This window comes from Acomys russatus, chromosome 12 (assembly GCF_903995435.1).
Source record: "Acomys russatus chromosome 12, mAcoRus1.1, whole genome shotgun sequence".
Classification (NCBI taxonomy): domain Eukaryota; kingdom Metazoa; phylum Chordata; class Mammalia; order Rodentia; family Muridae; genus Acomys; species Acomys russatus.
Window position 1 is genome coordinate 39,930,101 of NC_067148.1, and position 21,198 is coordinate 39,951,298.

The window sequence follows — 21,198 nt, forward strand, 5'->3', positions numbered from 1 at the left end:
CTGAAGCATCTGTGACCTGGAACACAGCCACACGTGAACTGAAGACACACAAGGGAGGACGTACCACAGATAAATGCAAGAATGTGGATGTCTGAGCAAGAGAGAGAAGGGCTGGCAGGAGCATGGCTGCCAAGGACAGGCCTTGTTGGGACTCTGGAAGCGCAAATTTGTCACCAAAGGACAGAAGTTGTAGGCGCAGTAACTTGGCCTCACCTACAGCAATCAGAAGGCATCAATTGAACAAGAAAGAGGCTGTCCTCAGAAATGCAGGCTCTGGTCACCCATAGTAGAAGTGGAGGCAGGGAAGTGAGTGTCTAGCATGGGGCCCAGTGTCCATGCATGCATAAGATGTCCTTGGCCTTTGTCAACAGTGTTAGTTCAGGTGAGAAGACCCATCTTAGCTGTATGCAGGGCCGTTCCCTGACTAGACTCCTGGGCTGTAGAAAAACGGAGGCTCTAGTTGAGTGTTAGCATTGGTGTTTTCTCTCTTGACTGTGGACATGATGTGTAGCATTGAACCCTGAGCTAAAAGAAACCCTTTCTTCCTTACGTTGGTTTTTGTCGGGGCGTTTTCTCACAGCAACAGAAAGGAAACCAATCCTGACCCTTCTCAGCACCTCTGCCTGCCTCACAAGCTGACTATACAACCATGAAATCTATAAAGGGCTCTGAGCAGTCTGCTGCGGGGTGAATGAAAGTGGTGCTCAAATGATCCGAAGCCAGGAAGAAATGAGCAACTAAATAGGATTTGGAAGTTCTTAGGAGCACCCGAGTGGTAATATATAGAACTTTGCTAAATAGAATTTTCTGGATCCTTGGATGCAAGCAGGCAAAGTGTGGTTTATGCAGTCAAGTGTTCCTTAAATGGGCCTGAAAAGACTCCTGACTTAGAGTTTCCCGACTTAAGGAAGGGCTATAGCAGTATAGATAGTACTGTCAACACGAGGCTGCCTGGAACAAGGATGATGGTCAAAGATTCTAAAAGGACGTGCCAGGAAAATCTAACCTCATGCTGATCTTTATATGAGACCTAAAGTGACAGGTATACTTCTGTTTTCATAAAAGCAAGAAGCTAAAATGCTCTCAAATACGAACTGCCACGTTTAAAAGGGAGCTGGTTGATAAAACCAGGGGAGCGCAGACACATTCTGCCACTCGGCTAGGACAGTGACTGCACAGGACAGGGCTGAGAAGTCAGCCATTTCACCAAATGCAGTGCCTTGGTGGAGCATGGCCTGAGGCCCGTTGTCTAGTTTGTCCACTGTAAACTGGGGCCCACTCTGGCTGCCAACACCGACATCAGCTGAGTACAGGACATGGCAAACACGTGCCTTCCATCTACAGTTAAGCCATCTTCCTTCCTTCTCCAGTCCATAGTGCCAGAATGCAGATGGTAGCTCCTGGGGAAGAGCCTTGTGCCCCTCAGAATGCAGCTCCAGAGATACAGATACGGGATTATTCTCTTTAGATTAAATGTGCATGTGTGCATATACATGTATACATACACAGTGCAAATTAAGATGTCAGGACACACACACACACACACACACACAACCCTCTAACTTTAATGGATGAGGAAAATTATCAGCTCAGAGGCACAAAGGACAGAGAGAGAGAGAATCTTTGCTTTCCTCCCTTCCTCTTTTCCTCTCTATGTCTCTCTGCCACCGCCCCCCTACTTGTTACTCTTCTTTCTGTGTTTGTGACTTTCCCTCCCTCACCCACACCTCTCTCACCCACTTCCTTTCTTACATGTACACATGAACACTTAACGCACACATAGACACTGTCTGGCTTGGCTCTAAAAGTCCACCACATCCCCCTACCCCCTGCCCCGCCCCTAATATAGCTGTGCTAGTTGCTAAGTCTCTGCTTCTGTTTTCTTCCACACAAGACACAGGAAGCAGAGGCCCTGCGTTCACTCACTCCAGAGCTGCACGCCCCAACATGGTGGCCATGAGCCCTCACATGCTTGCTCAGCCTATGAAATGCATGTGAGGTATGCTGGAGTAGAAAGAACGTAATGGATCTTTGAAAGATACACTAAATAGTGTAAAAATCCAGTCAACAACGGCTCATATTAGTTTTATTGTGAAATACTGATGTTCTGAATAAACGAGATTAAATATAATGTGTTATTCAAGCTAACCAAACCTGACCCCCCCCCCCTTTCCCTATGTGTCAATCAGAACGTTCACAGTCACATACATGGCCCATATTCTGTTGCTACTGGAGGGGTCTATTTTATAAATTTTGAGACATTCCTAGGTCCTGGGAAGGCAGAGCGGATGAAATCCGCCGGCTGGCACAGCTATTAGGTGCTCAGCATGTTTGGATAGATGGCGGGAACACACATCCCTTTCCGCTGCCAGGGTTTCCTCATTACTTATCATCTCCAAGCCATGACCTAAAGGAAATGAATGATGGACAATCATCACTCGCTCCTTCCAGGAGGCACGAGGTGACGGCACTGCATAAGATTGCAGTCCTTTGAGTCACAAAGCCATAAACCCATCCTATAACGTACAACAGTGACTGAAGGTAATGTGTTTGCCGATGCCACTGGGCCACAGAGGTCAGACTGCGGGTGCAGCCCCATGTAGGCATCAGTCCGCCTCCAGCCAACAGCTTCTCAGATGCATCAGCTGGCTGAAGAATCCACCCAGCGTCCCCATTTGACAGGAGCCCATTTTCTACATGTGACCCATTTTTTTTTTTTTTCCCCTGCAGGAAGCCAATTTAGGGAAGAAAGGCAATGAAAGTCTGGGCTGGAAAATTCATTGCCTTCCACTCAGAATGCTTCAAATGGGACATGACTGTGGAGATGCAGACTCGCTTCTCATAATACAGGAAGCACCAGGACTTTGCATATTTCAACCAGGCTCATAGGGGAAGGCTGGAGAGTGCCTTTTCCAGCTGGAACCTGTCCCTAAAAAGCCTGTGACCTAAAAGAGGTCCCCCAGCTCCTGCCTGCTGGTTTCTGACTCAGTTACGTAATAGGGCATCCAAAGACACTTAAGAAAAGGCTTGCAAATACAAGCCATGGCATGCCCTGCTTGCATCCCTCCTGGGACTGCTACTCTGGTAAAAATAAAATGTCAGTGTTAGTTGGGGCCTCAGCGATTGCTTCTCTCCTCACAGCTTGCAGCCTCACAACTTGGCTGTCTCTAAAGGAAATGGAACTGGTCCTGCTCTTGAGCAGTCAGCCACCTGCCTAAAGGCCCCTTCTCTTAGGTTCCAGTCTCGCACATAAGATGGGCCCTTCTTGATTAAGTCCTAAATTAGTACATCATTGCTCCGCCTCCACCCTGACTTAAAGCTATTAGCACACCCTATTTCTTTGGCTTCAGAGTTCTAGACAAAAATCGCCTTTCATATGCTTAGCAGTTTATTGTCTGTGTATGAAGGAAATGGAGAGAGAGAGAGAGAGAGAGAGAGAGAGAGAGAGAGAGAGAGAGAGAGAGAGAGAGAGAGAGAGAGAGAGGAGGTGAGAAAGCTGGGAGAAGAGGTTAATATAGGTAAGCAAAGGTTAGGTAGGTGTTATGGGTAAATTTGTGTTGTCCCAGATTCACATATGGAAGTCCTAACTTCCAGTGCCTCAGGATGTATGAGCTTGCTTGGAAGTAGGGTTGCTGCAAATGTAACTAGTGAGGGTGCACCCTTCTGTGATATGACAGCTGTCCTTATAAGAATGGGAAAATTAGGAGAGGATATACTTGATATTCAAATTATATTTGTATGAATAAAGTTTTTTTTTTTTTTTTTAACAGTGGAAATTTGGACACAGGCCAAAGTGCCATGTGGAGACAAGGAGCAGGGATGAAGGCGGAGATTTGATGATCCTTCTGTAAGCCAAGGGGATGCTATGGGTCAGCAGACACCACCTGGAATTATCTGCCTCAGGTCCCTTAGCGGAAACCAGCCTGGCTCCAGCACCTGAGCCCACTCACCAGCCTCCAGAATTGTTGGACACTATTTCTGATCATGAAGCTCCGCAGGCATGGGATATGGCTACATCCACTCTGGGAAACTCTTACAGGAGGCCCAGTGAAGTTCAGGTACCAGAGCCAATGCTTTACTGCAGCCTGGAGACAAAGGCTGTCTCTCTCTGACATGATCACAGTGTGCAGCTAGAAACAGCTCGTCGCCATTGTCCCAAAGTGGCTGAGCATGGCTGAAAATCTGGAGGGCTATATTGCTGAGAAGTATGTCTCTGGCCTTTGACCTTCATGACAAGCCAGCTCCTTCCATTGCCCTAGGCAGCCACCTAGAACCCAGAAGAGGCTCTTCCTTCTCTTGACACAGTTCCTCGAAGGGCGGTCCCCAGATCCCTGGGGCTTCCAGAGACTATACAAGATGTCATTCGTCTGTGTGAACACTTGTCTGGTGTCACCAAGGTGACAATGGGGAGTAGAGGAACCAGAAGTGATCGCTGTGTCCATCCCCACCAAATGCTCAGAAGTGAACCAGGAGGTCAACCAATGTCACCAAGAAAATCCTTGATGTCGCTGAAGGACCATTCAGCCATCAGGCCACAGCTTCTCAATGTTCTCTGTGACACAATGAAACGCAGGGTACAACACTGCTGGACAACTGGAATTCCATGCTGGCTCAAGAAAAGCAATCGCACTATTCATTTTAAACCACAAGCTAACTGGCCTCCTTTTTCTTTCCTTGCTTCTTTCTCTTCCCATGGGACAGTGTCATTACTTGAAAAAACAACTGACACGGCCACTTAGTCTTGAATTGGCAAGTGTTCCTGAAGTGTGCACAAGCCTGTCTTCTCTAGGAAACATATCCAAAATCTATGTTGTCCATGATGAGATTTTAGTTTAACGCACAAGTTGGAATTTAGGGATCCTTGAATCTGTTGAGTGTTGCCACTCTGATTTTTCCATGGCTGGTGATAATCTGAGTATGGTTTCTGACACTGTATAATCAGATGTGGCTACATTGGCAAGAACTCCATAAATCAGTGTCTGGTATTGTCTACCAGGAGAGGGCATGGCATAAAATCAGGCATGGATTTAGTTCTATTCCAAGCATTCTATTCCAGAGAGTCACAGATTTTTTTTAAAAAAATGATTAACTTACTTAATTTTTATTTCATGGACATTGGTATTTTGCCTGCATATATGTCTATGGGAGGATGTTGGATCCTCTGGAACTGGAGTTAGAGACAGTGGTGAGCTGCCATGTGGTTGCTGGAAGTTGAACCTGGATCCTCTGGAAAAGCAGTCAGTGCTCTTAACTTCTAAGCCATCTCTCCAGCCCCTGTCATGGATCTTAATATAACAATACAAAATACCCATTGCTCTGTCTTTAGACTCTACATCACAGCCAGTCTAGATGAGCCATCACTTGCTGAGTTTCTCTGCACCAAAGAAAACCATCCTATGTGCAACACATGCCGAAGCACTCCTCCCTCCTCCAAGACAAACTTGTATGCAGCTGTCTTCATCACACATCTCACTCTAAGCATATCAGAATGGATTGGATACATAAGCAGAAACAAGAACCCAATTGCCTTTTTATGAAGCCAGACCTCAAAAAGAGATTTGAAAAAGAAATATATATTGACAGCCTGGTCACCAAATTTGGAGTCACAATGGTTTTTACTGCTATAAAGGGAGCCTGAAACTAAAAGATATCAGGATTGCTGATTGTTCTAGTTTTCCTTTCCGTTGCGGGGATAAAACACTCAGACCAAAATCAGCATAGGAGAGGAAAGGGATGCTTTCATTTTATAGGTTACATCTCATCCCTGATGGAAGTCAGGGTAGGAATTCAACCAGGTGCTTGTCTGGAGGAGGCCTGCTTGCTATTCCACACAGCTTTATCTATGACCAAGGAACTTGCTCACAGCCAAGGAAGTACAGTAGAAACCATGGGGGAACACTGACCGCTGGCTTGTGCAGGCGCTTGCTCAGCTTGCTTTCTTATATAGGCTAAGTCCATCAAAATGGAATATGTACCAGGCTACAAATGAGCAAAGTCTTGACAAATTTTAGTTTTGTTCAGAATTATGTTCCCATTATCACAGTGGAATTAAGTTTAAAATGAAATTGTATCCGTGTGCATATGTGTTTCTCTGTGTGAGTGTGTGCCCCATCTGGGTGGGTGTGAGGGTATTGACGGAGGGCAGAAGGGCTGTTAGGGCTCCTAGAATGGGAGATATAGGCAGTTGTGAGCAGCTAAGCGTGGGTGCAGGGAACTGAATTCAGGCCCTCTGGAAGAACAGCAAGCACTCTTCACTATTGAGCCGTCTCTCCAGCCACCCCACCCCCAAATCAAATTTGAAAAACCACGATGTTTGAAAATGACCCTCTTTACTTCTGAAGGCCCTTCTCGACATCACGCATCAAGAAGAGGTTGCAGGGCAATGTAGCTAGTAGTTAGACGTAAACCACAGTGGAAAGACAGCACGTCGAAATCCATGGTCTTTAAATAAAAGCACACTTGGAAATTTGTAATGCTAAATTTATACACGAGAGAGAGAAATACTAAAGCGTAAGTGAGCCACGAAGAGCAAGTAAGAGGCTCAAAAGGAAACCAGCTCCAAAGAAAATGGAAGCACAGAAGACGGTAAAGTCAGAATAAAGGTTTTAATGCACCCATTCAATGGAGGGGTCAGCCTAAAAGAAAAGTTGATCCTCTGGGGGAAAATACCTGAAAAAATTAGTAAGCCCATAAACCTTTGCTCAAGAATGGAGAAGGCACAGATTACTGATACAGAGAATGAAATAAGTTATAAGATAATATGAAGGAAATTATCTACAAATTTTAGGAAATCTCATGAAAGCAGGAGTGTTTTTATGCCTGTTAAAGACATTGAATCTCAGTGTCAAACAGTCCCATAGGTCCAGGTCCAAATTGGCTCAAATGTTTTAAGGGGAGATAACGCTCCGTAAGCTTTGTTTTCATGCCATGTAACTATCTTTCTAATTCACTTCACAAGACAGAAGAACTTTATGGAAAGCTGACAAGGGCTGCACAAGAAAGAAGAATTGCCAGTCAATTTCTTTCATGAATATAAATGCAAAATCCTGAGCAAAATGCTAGCAAATTGAATTCCATCATGCATAAATAGAATAATATATTCTGACCAAATCAAGTCTAATTCAGCACTCTGACATTGGCTTATCATTTAAAAAAAAAATCAATGAATGGGGCCAGAGAAATGGCTCAGTGGGGGAACACATTGGCTGCCAAGCCTGATGATCTGAGTTTGATCCTCAGGACAAACACGGGAGGAGAAGAGAATGAACTGCTGCAGGTTTTCTGACCTCCACATGCCACTCAGACTCAGATACGAATGAATATACACAAATAGGAGGGAAGGAGAGAGGGAGGGAGGGAGAGAAAGAGGGAGAGAGGGAGAGAGACAGAGAGAGAGAGAGAAAGAGAGAGACAGAGAGAGAGACAGAGAGACAGAGACAGAGAGACAGAGAGAAGGAGAGAGACACACACAGACACAGACACAGAGGTGGTGGTGGCACACATCTTTAATCCTAGCACTTGGGGAGGCAGAGGCAGGCGGATCTCTGTGAGTTCGAGGCCAGCCTGGTCTCAAAGCAAGTCCAGGACAGCTACGACTACACAGAGAAACCCTGTCTTGAAAAACAAACAAACAAAAAGATAAATATGGGTGGGGGTGGGGGTTGGCGAAGAAACAGCTCAGTGATTAAGAGCACTGGCTGCTCTTGTAGAGGACCCGAGTTCAGTTTCCAGCACCCATGTGGTGGCTCACAATTGTCTGTAACTTCAGTTCTAGGAGATCTGGACCCTTTCTTATAGTCACTAAGGGCACTGTGTGAATATGGTATATACGCACACAGGGAGACAAAACTCTGATACGCTAAGATAAAGAAATCTTTTTACTACTCTGATCTACCCAATGGTCAGGACATTCTCCACAGTTATGCAAAGAGCGGGGACTGACTCTGACATGAACTCTGCTGCCCCATATTTGACCACCTCCCCTTGGTGGGGAGGCCTGGTGGCTCTCAGAGAAAGAATAAGCAGGCTACCAAGATGAGACTTGATAGCCTATGATCATATAGAGAGGGAGGAGGTCCCCCTTGGTCTTAGACCTAGGGGAGGGGAATAGGGTGAAAGCGGGAAGGAGGGCGGAACGGGAGAATACAAGTGATGGGATAACAATTGAGTTGTAATCTGAATAAATTAATTAAATAAGAAAAAATAAAAATAAAAAGAAAGAGATCTTTTCACGAAACAGAGAATTATGGCTTCCGTGTGACTGGTAAACCTCAGTCACCATCACAGCCAGAAACCATCAAATGCACTAAAACCCAGCACTTCCTCACTCATCGTTGAACCAGACCTCCCAGGAGAACCTATTGCTGGGCAGCTGAGACAGGCAGGCACCAAGCACAGCCACACCCTCTGCCTCAGGAGAGCAGCAGCCAGTAGCTGACCAGTGTGGAGAATTTAAAGCCCCAGGAGAGGGCCTTCAGGATCCTCCCTTCCACCATGACCTTTTTGGCTGTTCAGCCAAGCGGATGTGTCTTCTGTGAGGCCTACTGGGACGAAGCAGACTGCTTTCCTGACTCAGTCTGCTTATCTTGAGCTGTTGTCTTTTTTTTTTTTTTTTTTTTTTTTTTATAGCATTAATGTCACTAAGCATCTGACTTTTTCTTTTCTCTTTTGGACAGGGTTTTCTTCGGTATAGCCCTGGCTGTCCTGGAACTTGCTATGCAGACCAGGCTGGTTCTGAATTCACAGAGATCCACCTGCCTCTGCCTCCTAAGTGCTGAGATTAAAGGCATGCATCACAACCCCAGACAGTTTGCATCGTTAAAGATGTTATTCTGGTCCTTGGGATTTCTTTCTCACTTAATCTCCTAGGCCACTAATTTGTGTCTACACCAAGGATATCGTCTGTCTGTGGACGTACACTTACAGATTCTTCAGCCCTCATCCTGCTAACACTGCCCACAAGAAGCAGCCTCGGGGGTCCTGACTCCCCTGCAGCAAGGTTGCTCCCTGTGTGGGAATAGGCCACTAGGATCACCTGACCAGCTTCCCTGGGGCTCCTCCAGGACAGGAAATAGAGACTGGCATCACTCTTTCCAAGTCTCCATGTGCTCCATTAAGGGCCCTTGTCACCCAGGTCACTGCCTCAGACATCTCCACCTAGAGAGGGCCAAACTGCACCTTCTCACAGCCTGTCTGCCTCCCTCATACACCACAGTCCCATGAATAAATACCATTAAACGGCACAGAAGCTCCCAGCACATGACAGAGAAAAACACGTCTGGCTTCACCAGATCTGAATCTTAAAATTTCTGCTCCCAAGGTCTCACAAATGGATACATCCACTGCACAGCTATGAAAGGGCTGATGCACAGACTGCCTGGTTCAAGGGCAAGGCAAAAATCATATTGCCGGAGAGCAGCAGGGACTCAGCACACCACTTACTCTGCAGGCGTGCAGACAGTAATTACTTGACACTCGCAGACCACTATGTGTTTCTGTAGCAGCAAAGAAAATAAGTTTATGGGTGGGGTCACTGCACAACATGAGGAACTGTAATTAAGTGGGCATAGCGATAAGAAGGTTGAGACTCATGGCCTGGGATTCGAACTCAGCCAGCTGATGAGTTAGTTAGTTAGCTGCATCCTAGGGGACCCTGTGCAAAGAAAGCCATGCCCACAGATACGGTACACGGTAAATATGTGCTGAGGAAAGACTGGGAACTAGAACCCGAGCTGTGGAAGGTTGACTTATGCGCAAGAGAGACACAATTTTCTAGGGATATTTTAAATGACACAATATTATTACCTATCCAAAACACAAAATCTAAGGCTCTTAAACCTTCTCCTGCCTTCTCATCTGGGACCCAAAGATTGCTTTATAATTGTGCGCTTCTAAATCTCACAACTGCACTAGCAGGGACTCTTTCAAACAGTGGTCCTGATGCTGTGACCCTTTAACACAGTTCCTTATGTTGTGGTGACCCCCAGGCATAAAATTATTGTTCTTGCTACTTCGTAGCTGTAATTTTGCTTCTGTTATGAATCATAACGTAAATATTTTTGGAGATAGAAATTTGTGCAAGCGGTCACAGCCCATGGGTTGAGAACCGCTGGTCTAGAAGGATGTCTGACTCCGTCCCCACCTATATCTTTCACTTATTATTATGACTTTCATTTCTCTCAGCATCCAGCTGGGGACAGTGGTGCTGAGCTGTCCCGAGCTCAGGAAAGAAACAGCACACGGACCACTCACTGCTCGCTTGTGGGGCCCACGCATGCTCAGTCTGTAGCAATGAGCACCGACCTAGATGTCCCATTGGAGGTCATCCCAGACACAGGGAGGGGCTTGGAGACAAAAGAGGGAGTCCTTGTAGGGAGCCTGAGTGTGGAGTCCGTGCCCCTCTCCTTCATCGTCATCTGCACTACCAAAAGCTAAATGTTTCAGCGTTTGTATTGGTTACTCTTCTGTTGCTGTGACAGACACCATGATCAAAGCAATTTATGTAAGACTTTGTTAGGGCTTACAGTTCTAGAGGGATAAGCATCCCTCAAGATGCGTGGCATTAAGCAGCAGCCATGGTGGCAGGAGCAGGCAGCCGAGCAAGCATCAATCTCAAGCAAAAATCAGAGACAGGAACTGAAAGTAGGGTATATGCTCAAAGCCCTCCCCCATGGTGTACATCCTCCAGCAAGGCCACACCTCCTGAACCACCCCAAACTGTTCCACCAACTGAGGACCAAGCATTCAAATGTCTGAGAGACAGCTGACTTATTTGTCTCTGGTGTCCCATGTTTCTAAGTGACTGTGCTGTGGCTTAAATGTGTCTCTTGAATGCACTGGAAACTGATGGGCCCACACTGAGCTTTCTAGGCGAGTCCCCTTCTCTTGTGCTTTGACTCTTTAAATCTTAGGCACATTTTACTCAGATAAAAAGTTAAAATTCTAGTATGATTTTTGATGGAACTAACCATGCATGTGATAAAAAAAAAACCCAACCCCCGCCCCCAACTTCACAAAAACAATGAACCAAGCACAGAGTTAAAAATCAATGACAAGAATGGGAAGTGGAGGTTCCACAGAATGTTCTAGATGGCTTGTATCCCTTCAATGATGAGATTTTGTTATTCAGTTGTTCTGCCTCTTTGTCTACATCCTTAAGCTCAAACAGACATGAGATCTCCATGGAGTTGGTTTCACACTGTACCCGGTGGCTTCCAGGATGTGATTGTTGATTTCAAGTCAGGCATCATGGTCCCATGACCTGTGTACCAGATTTTCTCGAGATTCCTTTAAGAACTACTTCCATGAAAATTGCTCCTGAATTTTCTGTAAAACTTCACAGAGTCTTCCCATCATTAGCTTGCTTAATGTTCCTTTTAGAAGGCTCTGCAGGATAAATTCTTCTCTGAATTTTACCCTCTAAGAGTAAGTCTTCTCATGACACGGGGCCTGGTGATAAGAATTATGCAATCCACGCTTTCTCCTTCATGCCCAGGGCTGTGACTCTTGCATCTGTCCTGGCAGGTTAATAACTTGCGACACCAATAAAATGACAGATACTGTGTTTGTGTTAAGGCTCAAGAAGAAAGAGAGAGAGACTCATGTCTTCCTTTCCTAAGCTGATGGCTTTATATTATTTTGTCTTCCTTTTTTAATTAATTGTTTTTTAATTTGAATTTTTAAAACCTGTCCCAGGCTAGCCTCAAGCTTGCTATGTAAACAAGGATGCCTGGGAATTCCTGGTCCTCCTGTTTTACCTTCCCCAGTGCTATTCTTACATGTTTTGGCTTTAGTCAGTCATTTAAAAATCAAATTCCTTTCCTCAGGGCTCAGAGAACTCTGTGGAAGAGGAGGCAGGAAGACTGGAGGAGCCTGTGAGGATGGAAGACCCACCCCAAGGAAACACGGTCTTGTAGACACAAGGGCTGACTCACCAATGAACTTACAGGGACTGTGGCAGCATACACAGGGTGTGCACAGGGTCCAGACAGGACCTCAGTGCTGAGAAGGGAAGAAAACACAAGCCCCCATCCTGACCCATAAACTATCTCCAAGTGATAACCAATCACAATGGAAAAATGAGTTTTTTTTTTTAAAAGGACTCTCACTGTTATACAGACCACACTTAAGGGCAGGTCGTCCCCTGCCCAGCAGTAGATGGCCAACATAATACAAACTCAGTGACATTTTTGAAGAGGTTTTTTGTTTGTTTGTTTTTGTGTTTTGTTTTGTCTCATAATGCTTTGTCTGAGCTTTTTTTTTTAACCTTACGGTTGTTTGGCTTACATATTATGGTTTCAGCTTGTGTTTATTTATGAGATTTCTGTGAGCAAATGTGTGCCTCTGTGCCTGTCTGTGCTTCTTCTGTTTTTTCTTGGCTCTTTTTTTGGGGGGAGGTTGTTTGTGTATTTTGTCTCATTCTGGTTTGTTTGTTTTTATTTAATTTTGGTTTTAGATGGCTGTTTGTCTTCTAATGAGAAAGAGAAAGAATGTGGACTTGGGGGGTGGTGAGCACGTGGGAAGGATCTAGGAGGAATTGGAGGAGGGGAAACTATGATTTAAATACATTGTTTTTTTTTTTTAATCAATATTTCCTCTTGAGAATATGAGTTGTGTTTTCTACATTTTCTCAGAGCTGGGTATGAAAAGCTTTTGGCTTTTTTTCTGTTTTCCCAGGGAAGGTGGACAGCAGCTGAGATACTGACAGAGGCACGGCTATAAATTCCTCCTTTATATGTGCGGGCAGCTATTTCAAAGTGTAACCATCAACCTTGATGATGGCTCTAGAGCACATGAGCTCAGCCCTCTAAATCCCTGGGTCAGAGTCTTGGTATAACAATGCCCTGGGTCACGCTAGCGACCTTGGCTTGGCAGCATCCTCTTTGCTTTCGGGAAGTTCTCCTTCTGGATAGAATGCCTCTTGTCCAGCCAGTTGATGATTTCATAGCTCTGGTCATGGGCTTTCCCACCTTCCATGCTGGACTGATTACCAAAAAATACAGGAGCTAAGTGCATTGTTGAAAGGCAGCTGGTCTCCACATCTCATCTCTAGCCTTGGGTCATTTGGATTCATGACCCCTGAGCTCAGTGTCTTCCTCTCTCAGAGTCATGCTCTGCCCTTCATAGTCACAGGCTTGCTCTTTTGATATATTGTGCAGAAGTCAGTGTAACCTGCAGAACCAGTCAGCTTGCCATTGGCCTTGTTGTAGTCCTTTACATCGCTGTCTGAAAGGTCATGGGTCCCAGGCAGGATGCCAATGGTCAGTGCTCTTCCCTTTCATGAACCTGAGTGTTTGATTGTGCTGTGTTAGAGCCAGGCAAGGCGAGCCCTGCTATGTGTGTGTCCCATCCGATCGGAAAGTATTGGCTCTTAACAGAGTCAATTCCCTTCCTGGGAACAGAACGTCCACGAGGAAAATCCTGCCTGTTTCAAGATCGGTCCCCAGATAAAATGACCATCTAGACAGTTTCGTGTGTTTAGATCCTTCACCTGCCACTGAAGGATGGCAACATGGCCTTACCCGTGAAGAGCATCTCACCAGAGTGACATCTGTCACCCAGCTTGCCATTTTGAAGCAACAGTCAGAGGACCAGTGGAGAAAAAAACATCCAGTTCTTTAACTCACTGATGCCTGTATAGAATCCCCATCACGGAGAACTCACTCTTACTCATGGAGGTGACTGTCATGCAGATCCCGTGGTAATGGAATGCCTTCTAGTCCAGCTTATACTTGTGCTTGGTAATGACATTGCTCAGATTCTTCACTCTAGATTTTCAGGCGGAAGCTTGGCAGAAAAGAATCTGTCTTTTGAAGGGAGAACGGACACATCAAAAGACTATTTCCATCGTCAAAGATCAGTGTCACTCTTTTAACATTGACCTTCTTGTCCAAGCTGTGAACAAGCAGAGACAGCGGTGCTGCTTCACTCTCCATGGTCCCAGCCAAGGGCGATTTTTAAAGCTAGAATAGTTATGACAATGTAGAACCAACCTCCGCAAAGGAAGCTTCTGCAACCTCCGTCTCCTGACAGAGAACGTGGAGGAGACTTTCTCAAAGTGGGTGACTTCATCCTCAACTTCCCATCATTACCCTTCTGCGTCATTTGCACACCCCCCACACCATCACTTGCCACGTTCAAATTATCCAAGTGTATCTTTGGTGCTGGGACAGTTTTCGTAGGTTTCAAGCCTGCTTTGGTTGGCTGCACCACCACTGGCCATCCACCCAGCCATTCCATGTGTGAGAGGAATACATAACTTGGAGTGGTCCATTTCCCCATCGATCTAGATCTCCATGCTTCCCTTCTTGAAGTCATCCACATAATGATACAGCACTCAGAATCAATAGGACCCTAGCATCAGCTAATCCCACCAATAGTCTTTGACCACCCCAAGAGAACAGAGCCGGTAGACTGGCAAATGTCAAACAATAGTACCTCTGCTTTCAAAACAGATTTTTTTTTTTAAAATTAGCAAGCAAAGAACTGTGTTTTATTAGGGCATTTCTACACACACACACACACACACACACACACACACACACTTAGATTCTGTCCTTCATTCTCTCTCCCACATCATCTCCCTTCTCCCCTGCTTCTCCCGTGATAGCTCCTTTTGATTTCATATCCTATGTATTCTATTATGCTCTCTAGACTTTCCCTTCCTCTCTGATCCCTTTAGATCTCTTCTTCCTCCCTTCTCACTGGCTCCTTTTTGCTTTCAGCACACACACACACACATACACACACACACACATGCACGCACACATGCACACACACATACAAACAAGGGCGTGCGATATGGAAGTTGGTGTGAGTCTTCCTCAAACATAAAAGTAGAACAATTGCACAATTTGGCCACACACACACACACACACACACACACACACACACACACACACACCTTACACATCCATGTTTACTACTGAACTATTTATCACAGCCAAGTCATATAACTCCTTGATGACCATTAGCAGATAAATCATCAGACCTGCAGGTCGAGAACTGCTGTTCTAAGATTCATTTATTTCAAGTGAGATGCCTTTCCCACACAAGGCTGTGTATATTATTTTCTAATTTTAAACATAATAGTGAGACATGATTTGTAAGATTATTTTTAAAAACTAGAACAAAAGTAATAATTAAATAAATTTGAGGACTATTTTGTCAACATTAATGACCGACAGAAAGAAAGCATTTCAGAGAAGATTTAGAACACACTGTTGTAACTATGTAGCTCTGTTTCAGTCATGTGAGTCATTTGTTTATAGGTATTGAAAAAAACTGTCAGATGAAAGACAATTTCAAAGCATTAAATGTTGGGTCACGGAGATAAAAGCTCAGTGGATAAAAGCACTTGCCACTCAAATCTGTTAAACTGCATTTATATCTCTGAAACCCACATAAGACTTGGATGCAGTGCTATGTGCCTGTAATGCCGACTCTCCTGTGGTGGGTTGGGAGACCCTAAGGTATGCACTGTAGCGGCAAGCAACAAGAGAGACCCTGCTTCAAGGAGGAAGGCAAGGACCAGTATTCAAGGTTGTTCAATGACCTACACATGCATGCTGTCACATGTACATATATGTGCACGTGAACACATGATGCACAGTAATAAATAAAATGTAAATGCTATGCTGTAGCATTTAGTGTCAATACCCAGTTTAGAATATGAAAATATATCAAAGTTTGCTCTGATTTTTTTCAGTCATATTCTTGTTTTTCCAATCATATTCTTTATGGAACCCCCCAAAAAAACCTACTAAAATTCACAAGGAGTCATAAAATACTCTGAATATCTAGAATGATTCTGGCCTCATATTATATCTCAGAACTGTAGTAACAAAGACTGCATGGTACTAGCACAAAAACAAACACATGGAACAAGTGGCGAGGAAAGAAAAGCCAGTAATAAAGGTATATGGCCACAGCCACCTAAGTTTTGAAAGGTGTCAAAAGCGTCCTTCTTTTTTTTTAAAGCATCTTTAATAAACAGTGCTGGGAAAACTGGGATTCCATGTGTAAAAGAAGCTAGACCCGCATCTCTCACTCTGCACAAAAACTAATTCGAAATGGATCAAAGACCTTAACGTAAGACCCGAAACATTGAAACTGCCAAGGGGAAGCATCGCGTAAACACTTCATGGGTATGTGCATGGCTAAGAACTTCCTGGAAGGAATTCAAATAGCTCAGGACATACTAAGAATTGACAAGTGTATTAGGGAAATGAAAAAGCTTCTGTGTAGTAAAAGGAACAACGAGCAGCACGAAGAGAAAGCAGCAGAATGGGAGAAAATACATACCAGACAGGGGTTAATGGTGGCAACTTCAAAAAGTGAACACCTAAGCCCCAAATCATCCAATTAACACATGAGCCAATGAACAGTCAGTTTTCAGCGGAGAAATACAAATGGTCAATAAACATTTGAGGAAATGGTCAACGTCCTTACCACCTGGGAAATACAGATTAAAGCTTCTCTGGTATCCCACCTCACCCTGACCTGCTACTGTTGAGAAAGGAAATGACAACAAATCCTGCTGAGAATATAGGGAAAGGGACTCTTTATTTGCTAGTGGTGGGAGTGCGTATCACAGAGGTCACATATCCTGCATATCAGACAGTTACATTGTGATTCATAACAGAAGCAAAATTGCACTTAGGAAGTCACAATGAAATAATTTTGTAGCTGGAGCCACCACAACATGAGGAACTGTACCAAAGGGTCGCAGCATTAGGAAGGCTGAGAACCGCTGCCTTAGAGACAAGACCCATTGTGTGCCAAGTTCTCAGCCAAGGCTGAGGCCAAAGGGAAATAGCTAAGCACCTGGTTTTGCCTAGCCAGGAGGATGATGTGGACACAGGGAAGAGCACAGGCCATATTCTTCACCCTTAAAAAAGTCTCAGGAGGGGAACTTGACTTGACTGTGACACATTTCCAGTGAACTCCAGATCTATCCAACATATCTTAATGAACTTCATTGCCAGGTCTTTCCTGTTTCCCATGACAGCATCTAGGACACATAGTGAACACTGAAAAGTTTTTCACAAAAGAACAGCATGTTGGGTGTAGGAACTTAGGCAGCAGAGGGTGAGGAGGAAGGAGTGAGGGACTGGCAAAGAAGAGGTTTGGCCAAGAAAGAACAATGTATGAATTAAGGATATTGCCCTTTTCTTGGAGCTAAGTTAATGGAGTTCTGATTCTGGCTTTGGGCATCTCAGTCTGGGCAAAGCACGTATCCTTTCTGAGGCTTCATTTCCTTATCAAAAAGGTAATGGTGATGATGGTGGTAGTGGTGGCAGTGGTGGAGACAGTGTTGTTATTGATGGTAATGGCTGTGGCAGTGATGATGATGATGGTGGTAGTGGTGGTGACGGTGGTGCTGTTGATGGCAATAGTGGTGGCAGTGGTGGTGGTGGTGATGATGATGATGGTGGTGGTGCTGGTGCTGGTGGTGATGATGATGATGATGGTAATAATGATGACAAAAGTGGTGATATGATGATAATGCTGTGATCATGATCATGACTTGTGGTAACAGTAGTAAATATTTCATAGGCTTGTTGGTGAGAATTCCATGAGAAAACATGTGAAACACTTAATGTTTTAACACAAAGATGCGCGGTTGTTACCTCTTGTTGAGGGGAGATCGTTTCGGATTTTGAATGATAATTGTCTACTGCAGAAAAGAGGTGAAAGAGAAGGATATAGGCAGGTTGGCTGAGACACCATCTGCTGCAGGTTTTACGCTGGGGTGCTGGAATGGGGCTCCCAAGTAACCCTCAGTCCAATTTGTAATTACTTTGTCTCTTGATTTCTGTAAGTTACTTATTATTTGTTATTTTGACATCAGTTAATGACAATCACTCCCTCCACAGGACTCAGAACCGAGGACATGAAGCCAAACAGGACAAATATAGACCCTGTTGTCACAACTCTTAGCATCTCAACAACCAACAAATGTGTAGACATATATTCCGAAGTATGACTGGGTGGATCCTGGGATTCTCACCCTCCAGCTGAAATAAGCAAGTCCTGAATAAAATAAAACCTTTAAGAACATTTACTGATAGACTGGAAAAAATTAGGGATATACATTGTGTTAAAAGGCAGCCTCTAAGAACTCATGTAAACCAAGAACCTATAAAGATGACTTTCCATAGAAATGCAGACTTTGAAGATATTAGTGAGTTCAAATGGGGTCATATGGGCACAGCGATTGGCCTCATTATTAGAAAAGAGAAGATGGGTGGGTGGAGAAACAGACATGGAGGAAAAGTGGGATCTGGACACTGGAGTGATGCTACCACAGCCAAGAACGAAGAGGATGGACAGTCTCCAACAATTGGGAAAGGCCAGGAAGGATTCTTTCCTGGATATGTCAGAGAGAGAAAGAGAGAGAACAGCCTTGCCAACACCTGAATTTTAGGTTTCTATCAGAACTTAGAAAATAAAATTTTGCTGTTCTTTTGAACCACTTAGGTTGTGTTGTCCATGAATATGACATGTTCAGGGATGTAGAAGGGGGTTATAAGAGGCAGCATCCACTCTAAGGACACTGGTTAAACTTGAGAGAGCTACAACGTCAGTGCTCATTGACTCAGAACACACACACACACACACACACACACACACACACACAGAGAGAGAGAGAGAGAGAGAGAGAGAGAGAGAGAGAGAGAGAGAGAGAGAGAGAGAACACAAGACACAAAGCCCAGAAACAAAGTGACCCAGAGGAAGCAGAATGAGCTACAGAGACCAGTTATTCAGCTAGCTATCCACCACAGAGAATCAAGTGATTTTAGGGAGTAAGAGAAAATTTAAGAGTTCCATATCAAAGGCCAAAGTCATGAGCAAGAAGATCTAGAAGACAAATACAAAATTCTTGACACAAATATATAATAATTCAAATTAAAAATTAAACACAGCAAAATAAAAAAGTAGTGAGCTAAAAGATAGATTGAAAGATATTTCCAGCATAAGAAACCCTGCATTAGACAAGGTGATGGGAGGACAAATGCATACATAGGGAAGGTGCAATGTGAAGCTGTTCACAGCTCCTCAGGGGAAAACGAGACAATGTTTATAATACTCGAGATATAATTGCTCAATGGATTTCAAGCCAAGATAAATAAAAAGAAACCCACAATGTGACAGATCACCATGCAGTTTTCAGTACACCAAAGACAAAGAAATAAAGGCAGATGACTTTCAAAGCGACAACAGATTAGAGTGACAGATTTTTAGAGAGTAATAAAGAAAACCAGGAGGCAGTAGAGTGATAGTTCTAATAAACTGGGAGAAAATAAGAGTCAAATAAAATTATATATCCTGGGAGATAAAGAAAGATAGTTTTCACAGCAGAGGAGGGTCATTTTCAGAAAATCAAAAATGAGAACCCGACTTCCCTAACAGGATTACCAAGCATGTACTCCAGGAAGAGGGGTGCTCTTCGTCACTGATGGAATTACAAAGCAATTGCAAGCAAAGACATCAAAAGATGCAGGCAAGTCTAAACAAAGATTGACTGTATGATAGTAATCTCTTGGAAGCTTTTTTTTTCTTAATATAAATCTAATATGTACAATATATCACCTGAGAAGACTCCTTGGAGCTATACAAGGCCTTTGAGTGTTTAAGATTTTAAATGGTGGAATTTCATATTATAGCTCGTTTCTAGAGAAATCACAAATTAAAGGGACATTGAATATATAATGAGCAGACTAGAAGAAGTGGGAGCTGAAATATAAAGACTACTAAAGAATAACCCAATGACAGGGGAAAGAGAGGAGAACAGAAGCCAGGGTATACAGAAAGCTCAAACACAGCAGCATAACCCCAAATATATCAACACCTACACAGCCTAAAGGAGATAGGTGCCCTAGGTAACCAGCTGCCAACTTCTGGATCTAGACATCTCAGATGTTTGTCTGTTGTTTCTTTTTGTATTTAGAGACAGGTTTTCTCTATGTAGCCCTGGATTTTCTGGAACACATTCTGTAGACCAGGATGGTCTTGAACTCACAGAGATCAACCTGCTTATGCCTCCCTGAGCAGTGGGATTAAAGGCATGTACCACCATCCCTCACTTTGAAAAACTTTTTTTTTTTTTTTGTTTGAAATCTCAGATTAAAAAAAAAAGAAAACAAATCCAACTACCCTTATTTACAACAGACATACTAAATTACACAGAAACAAGGAGATTAAAAGTAATAATTTGAAAAATGTATGCCAGAAAAATATTAAACAAAAACATAGCCCACAATTAGTAACAGATAAACTTGTCAGTCATAAGTCAAATATGTATAAAAGTGCCTCTGAACAGAAGAGGCTACACATAATACTAACAGCACCACATAGAATGCAGATGGGATGCACCTATCGACCAGGCTTTTAAAAAAACAGCCTGGAAATTAGCTCAACTACAAAAACAAATACCCACTAGGTTAGTGAGAGTTTTTAGCATTCTCATCCCATTAATGAAAAAACCAAACAAAGAAAATACAAAGTAAAGTCGAGATACAGTACAAAAAACAAAAAAACATGGCAGTGCTTACCCAAGGAAGGCAGGACCATCAGAATAACACAAGGGACTGGAGAGATGACTCCACCCCTAGGGGATCTATCGCCCTCTTCTGGCCTCTGTGGACGTCTGCACTCACATGCTCATACTCACATATATAAATAAAAATAAAGTAGATCTTTAAAAAAAAAAACCACAGGTACAAACCTGCAAAGGCTTCCACTACTCCAGAGTGACAGAGCATCCAAAGAAAACATTAATGATAATGTTGGATTATAACTGAGAAAAATAGAAATGTACATCAATTAGTCATTAATTCATAATAGTTCATTGGTAAAATTTGATCATTAGCAAATGCTAAGAAGTTCTTCTGTTCAGTAGAATGGCTATTAATACAGCTTAGTGCAGTTTTCAGTACGACAAAGACAAAGACAGAAGAGCAGATGACTTTCAAAAAGACAGTGAGCTGAAGTGGTGAGAATAAAATGCCAACAGCAACCAACACAGTGACAATGACTCAGATGAAAGTCACCAGCAGATGCTAATTCTGGAGGTGAATTCTGATTGGTGATAGTGTTTTCATAGTCCCAAGTTCTCTCTCTCTGGGGTACTTATGAATCATCTACTAATCAATAGCTTGTGTTTATCTGTTGGGCGACAGAGAGGTCATAGGTACC